Consider the following 6,928-nt stretch of genomic DNA (forward strand, 5'->3'; position numbering starts at 1 on the left):
AAATGATTGCACGAAACACCATTCGGCAGATATACTATAATTTATTTAATCATTTTTATTTATTTCTATTTTATTTTTTGAAATGGAGTCTCACTCTGTCATCCAGGTAGGGTGCAGTGGTGTGATCTTGGCTCACTGCAACCTTTGCCTCCTGAGTTCAAGCAATTCTCCTGCCTCAGTCTCCCTAGTAGCTGGGATCACAGACATCCGCCACCACGCCAAGCTAATTTTTGCATTTTAGTAGAGACGGGGTTTCGCCATGTTGGCCAGGCTGGTCTTGAACTCCTGAACTCAAGTGACCCACCTGCCTCGGCCTCCCAAAGTGCTGGGATTACAGGTGTGAACCAGTGCGCCCAGCCCATTTAATCATTTTAGAATAAGGCACAGTTGAGTCCAGGTGTGGTGGTTCATGCCTGTAATCCCAGCACTTTGGGAGGTTAAGGCGGGTGGACTGCTTGAGGCCAGGAGTTCGAGACCAGCCTGGCCAACATGGCGAAATCCCATCTCTAATACAAAAAAAAAAAAGAAAGAAAAAAAACAGCCAGATGTGGTGGCACATGCCTGTAATCCCAGCTACCTAGGTGGCTGAGGCACGAGAATCACTTGAACCTGAGAGGCAGAGGTTACAGTAAGCTGAGATTGTGCCACTGCACTCCAGCCTGAGTGACAGAGCAAGACTCTCAAACAAACAAACAGAAACAAGGCACAGTTAGCTTGTTTCCAGTTTTCTGCTCTTCTAGAAATACTGCATTGGACAGCGCTTGTAGCAGCCAGGGTCCCACCAGGAAACAGATGGCACACTTGGCTGAGGAGCTGGGGAATGCTTACTAAAGGACCATTTACAGAAGTATAGGCAGGATTTACTAAGAGCCATGAGGGATGGTGCAGTACTCCAGGGCTGGTAATAGTAGAGAGCTGTTACCACCCCAGGCCTGAAGGGGATAAGGGGAGAGCAGATACTGGAATTCTGCAAGAGAGAAAACTGCAGAGACCTACCTGATAGGAGCTACAGCCTTTGGTAGAGGGACAGAGTCAACCCACAGCAACTCAGTAGGGAGCTGTCTTCAGATGAATAAAAACCTCTGACCTCACTCCGCTCCTGCCCTCTGATCTCCTGCCAGTGCTCCTCATTAGTAAACCCTACTGGAAGCTAGAGGCTTGGAGCCTGCTGATACAGTTCATGCAGTCAGCCTCCCAGGACACAGAACAGGGTGAAAAGAAACAGCAGGGACCAATGGACGATGTCTGGTACCTTGTTGCTCAATCTAGGATTCTTGGGCCAGCAGCACTGGTATCACCAGGGAGCTTGTTAGAAATGTGACATCTTGGGCCCACACTAGACCTACTTAACCAGATCTGGCATTTCAACAGGATCCCCAGGTGACTCACCATACCATACATTAACATTTGTGAAGCACAGATCCAGCACATCTTTCTATGCAAGTATAGCTATAGCCTTATTGTTTATGAATTCTCTTCCAGCCTTTTTTAATTTTTTCATTGGTTCCTGTGTTGGTTTGGATCCTCTAAGAATCAGATGCCTAGATGTTTGTTTGTTTATTTGTTTGTTTGTTTCTGGGAAAAATACCTACAAAAGATAAAGAGGTAAAGTGCGTAATCCCAGCATTTTGGGAGGCCAAGGTGGGTGGATCACTTGAGGTCAGGAGTTCAAGACCAGCCTGGCCAACATGGTGAAACCCCCTCTCTACTACAATACAAAAAAAATTAGCCAGGTGTGCGCGCCTGTAATCCCAGCTACTTGTTAGGCTGAGGCATGAGAATCGCTGGAACCTGGGAGGCGGAGGTTGCAGTGAGCAGAGATCATGCTTCTGCACTCCAGCCTGGACAACAGAGTGAGACGCCGTCTCAAAAAGAGGGAAAGGGGAAAGTGGGGGAAAAGGGATGGGGAGCCCTCAAACCATGATGCAGGTCTGATACTTGAGAAAGGAGAGTGGGAAGTGAGGAGGGAAAGTCTCAGCCAGGCAGATGGGGGATTCCCAAGCACGGGTTGTGTCCTATATCATGCAGATGTGGCCAGGTTCTGGTACCACACCATGCTCGGTCATTGACTGGGAGTAGCCAGAGGATACCACAAAGGATCCAAAGGCATAGCCACTGGCAGCTCACAGTCAACCATGTTTCCCCTAAAAGGTTCCCCTGAAGGGTGATCTGAGCAATGCACCTCATTGCCAACACAATTCCATTCAACCAACTTTTTTTTTTTTTTTTTTTTGAGATGGCGTCTCGCTCTGTCCCCCAGGCTGGAGTACAGTGGTCAGATCTCAGCTCACTGCAAGCTCCGCCTCCCAGGTTTACGCCATTCTCCTGCCTCAGCCTCCTGAGTAGCTGGGACTACAGGCGCCCGCCACCTCACCCGGCTAGTTTTTTGTATTTTTTAGTAGAGACGGGGTTTCACCGGGTTAGCCAGGATGGTCTCGATCTCCTGACCTCGTGACCCACCCGTCTCGGCCTCCCAAAGTGCTGGGATTACAGGCTTGAGCCACCGCGCCCGGCCTCAACCAACTTTTTTAAATTAAAATTTTTTCTTAATTTTGAATTGTTTAGATATGACGTCTTGCTTTATTGCCCAGGCTGGAGTGTAGAGGCTATTCACAGACACCATCATAGTGCACTGCAGCTTCAAATTCCTGGGCTCCAGTGAACTTTCTGCCTTAGCTTCCTGAGTAGCTGGGACTATAGGTGTGTGCCACGGTACCAGGCTCAGCCAGCATTTACTAAGTACCTTCTGTGTGCTAGGCATTATGTGTGTTGAATGACAGAAACATGGTCTCATGGCTCCCAGGGTATCCCACATGACTGTAGAACAGTGGGGTCTATGAGTTTTGATATCACAGTTTGGAGGATGCCACTGACAGCTTCATGGGAGAGCTTGGCTACAAGTTGGGCAGAAATGATGGGTGGGGTCTAGGTCGTTGCAGGAAAAAGGAGGAAACATGTTGGAAGGAGAGAGCAGGGGGACAGGAGGACCAGAGACTGATAGAGTGGATTAGGCAGGAGATAAGAAAGGCTTAGAAGTCAAATAATCTCGAAAGAGTACAATATTTACTCTAAATGTGTTTTTTCCCCTAATAAGGTAATGATTGTTTTAAAGAATTCTGATGTTGTAGAAATATAGAATGTAAACTCCTTGAGATCAATGACTTTGGACATTGTTTACCTCAAATCCCCAGATTCTAGCACACTGGCTCACAGATGGTAGGTGATAATAAATATTTGTTGAAAAAAACAAATAAATGGAACAAAAGTAAAAGGACCACAGAATCTCACCCATCAGAAGTAAATATAATATAGTTAATGGTTTGGTAAATATTCCTTTAGATTTTTTCCCCTTTTATATGTTAATATATATTATTTTACAAAAATAGAATCATACTATTCATATAGCTCCATGACTTGCTTCTCTTTTCTTTACAATGCATCTTGAACACATGTGTATGTGAAATGCCTACAACTAACTCATGCTTGTAAATAGCACTGTGGTATATTATGGTATTGTATGGATGTGCAATATTTTATTTTATAATCTCTTGATGGAAATTTGGGTTGTTTCCAACTTTTTGCTTTTGTATACAATACTGCCATAAGCTTCCTTGTATGCATATCTTTTTAGCACTTATGAGTCCATGTTTGTTGGACAGATTCCTAGATGTGGAATTGCAAAATCAAAAAGATGTTAATATTAACATTTCTAATAAATGTGGCCTAATTGCTTTCCAAAAGATTATACTAGTTTGCATTCCTACCAACAGTGGATGAGAGTGTGTTTTTTCACATCCTTACCAACACTGGAATTAATAACCTTTTTCATTTTTGCCAGTCTGATAGGTGAAAAAATATTTCAGGGTAGGTTTATTTTGTATGTATTTTAGAGAGATTGAGCATATGTTTATACATGTATAAACCATATATCCTTTTGGGTGGGAACTGTCTATTCAAATCCTTTGCCCGTTTTTATTTCTGTTTGTTCTCTTCATTTCTCTGTTGATTCACATACTGGGTAAAAGGTATCTGCAAATATCTTTTTCTGACTTGCCTTTTGTTCCTGGACTTTCTGTTATACTGGAAGCCTTACAGAATTCAAAAATTTTTTATATAGTCACATTTAGAAATATTTTCCGTTTGGTCTCTGGTTTTTCTCTTTTAATACTTTTATCATTAAATTCCTTTCTTCCTTCCTTCCCTTTTTTTTTTCTTATTTACTGTGGCATCTTTAGATCATTTGGAATTTATTTTGATGTAAAGTGTGATGTTGGGACTTGGTTTGAATTTTTTCCAATGGGACTTCATTTGAATTTTTTCCAAATGGTTATCAAGTTGTCCCAATTATTACTTGAATTAGGCACATGTTCCTCACTAATATTTGAAATACCACATCTACCATAGATCATATTAAACTCTAAAAGGAATGTAATAACTCCTATGAAGAGAGCTAATATGACAAATTAAAAGTGCCTTCTAGAGAAATCTACTTGTTAGTGAGCAGCCGATGACATAACATGGTACAGTTAGTGAACAGATAAGCCCCCTGAAAATAGCAACAAACCCAAGGGCTTTACCTCTGTTGAAAAGATGCTAGATTTCCAGCAAGCTCCCAGGTGGTGTTTCTGTTCTAAATATCACGCTTCACGCGGTAAGGTGCTGGACATCTTCCATTTGCCCTGCTGACACTCTCTCCACTCTGTTTTGTGCCCCAGGAGGCTGACTGTGTAGACTGTATCACTCAATCTTCCCAACAACCCTTTTCAGGTGGTGCTATCGTTATATCACCAATTAATACATGAGCAAATTGAGCCAAGATAAGTAAAGTAACTTGCCTGAGGTCACACTGCAATTGGTGATGGGGCTGGGTTGAGCTCTGGCAAGTGGGCTCCAAGGTTGTGTTCCGACCCCGTAAGCTAAGCTGCCTTTGGATCTCATTGCAGCCTGCCCAACAGCGAGTGGTGTGGTGGGAAATCCTCGCCTGGGAGTCAGGAGACCCAGATACAAATCCTCCCTCTGCCGCTTGCATGTTCTGTAACCTTGGGTAAGTCGCTTCCCTTCTCTTGAGCCTAGACGTTTTCTCATCTGTCAACCTTGCAAGGTTGTCATAGGGTGAAATGAGAAAGTACACAAAAAAGGAAGTCCAGCAGTTTACAGCACACAGTGGGTGCTCAGTAAACAACAGCTTTTATCTATTACCTGGGGCTTGAGCCCATGTCTTGTAAGGCCTAATTGCATTGCTCTTTTCTCTGCATCTGAACCTCTATTGAGAAGCATTCCAATAGCGGATCCAAGACATTATGAATTGTAATCCTTGTCTGTTTTCTAATCTGACCACAGATCTTAAATGTGTTGGGTGTCTGAACAGAGGCCAAAGGGCTCAGGTCCAGGCCAACCTATCACATCCACCTTCTGGCATTAACCAGCAGACTCTATTATGCGTGGGAAGCAGGTGGGGCCCTGAGCACTGTGGGCAGAGCCACTTCCCTCTAATCTAATATTAGCAGGTTGTCCTGAGTGGGAGTTGCTTTGCAGGGTTCACCCCAAAACCCATCCCCCTCCAGGAACCTGAGGGAGATTTCCTCTGCGGATACCAGTAGCCAGAGGTTGTGTGAAAACAACAGCAAGTTAGATTCTACTTCTACCTAAGTCACCAAGTTCAAGGTCCTCTCCCCACCCTGTATCTCAGACCCCGCATTTGTCAAATGAGAGAATTGGACCAGATTTGTGCTTTTTAAACTTTCTGGGCTTCTGGTCTCCTTGAGAATATTTGATAAAAAGCTTTGGACCAACTTCCCATGGTAAAACAAACAACAACAAAAATACAGCTTACACTTTATCCTTCTACAGGTGATGTAGAACAATTCTTTTCCCTGAGCTAGACACCAGCAGAGGAAGTTCTAGATTAATTTAAGATATGATTTGAAATCTCTGCTATCACTTTTGCATTCAGATATCTGTGTAAACATTACTTCATCAGAGAAGCTTTCCAAACCCCCCAAACTAGATCAAGTTCTACTATTCTAAGCCCTTTTACTGCCCTGTAATTCTTCTTCAAAACACTTAACACGGTTCTAATTATCTTTTTAATATTTGTCTACTCCATTAGACTTACTTCGCCCCTGGCAGCTCAAGGTTCCCACAGCAGTGATCTCATGAACAAGGCAGCAGCTTCATGGCCTTTTTTGGTTGTTGTTTAATAGAAACAGGATCTCGCTCTGTCACCCAGGCTGCAGCGCAGGGCGCATAGTTCACGGTAACCTCCAATTCCTGGGCTCACACAATCCTCCTGCTTTAGCCTCCTGAGTAGCTGGCACTATAGGCACATGCCACCATGCCTGGCTAATTATGAAATTTTTCTGTAGAGATGGGAGTCTTGCTGTGTTGACCAGTCTAATTTCAAGCTCCTGGCTTCAAGTGATCCTCTTACCTCGGCCTGGGATTACAGGTGTGAACTATCATGTACAGCCTTCATGGCCTTTTGCACCTAGCCTGAGAAGTCACAGAGCTATCAGGAGGCGAGCCAGGCGAGGGTTTGCTATTCAAGAACTCCAGAGTATGGCAGAAGCTGGGCCTGCAGGAGTCAGTGGGGCAGCGTGGTGTCTGTTGATCTCATCGCACCTCCATCTCCTCATCTGTAAAAGGGAGCTCATAATCTTAGTTCATGGTTGTTTTATTGGACTGTGTAAAGATCAGATGAGATAATGGCAGTAGAATTCATAGCACCCTGCAGGGTGCATTCAGCCAACATTTACTGAGCGCCTACAATATGCCAGGCGCTAAGGGTTTTACCACCACTGTCTCCTTAATAATACACTATAGCCCAAGAAGGAAGATGCAAGTCTCAGCCAGCCCACGTGAGGACCCAGCTGAAATGAGCCACCCCGGGGGCTGCGCTCGGGCTGGCGGGCGCCGGGACGGAAAGGGG

The sequence above is a fragment of the Mandrillus leucophaeus genome, unplaced genomic scaffold (assembly GCF_000951045.1).
Source record: "Mandrillus leucophaeus isolate KB7577 unplaced genomic scaffold, Mleu.le_1.0 Scaffold433, whole genome shotgun sequence".
Lineage (NCBI taxonomy): Eukaryota > Metazoa > Chordata > Mammalia > Primates > Cercopithecidae > Mandrillus > Mandrillus leucophaeus.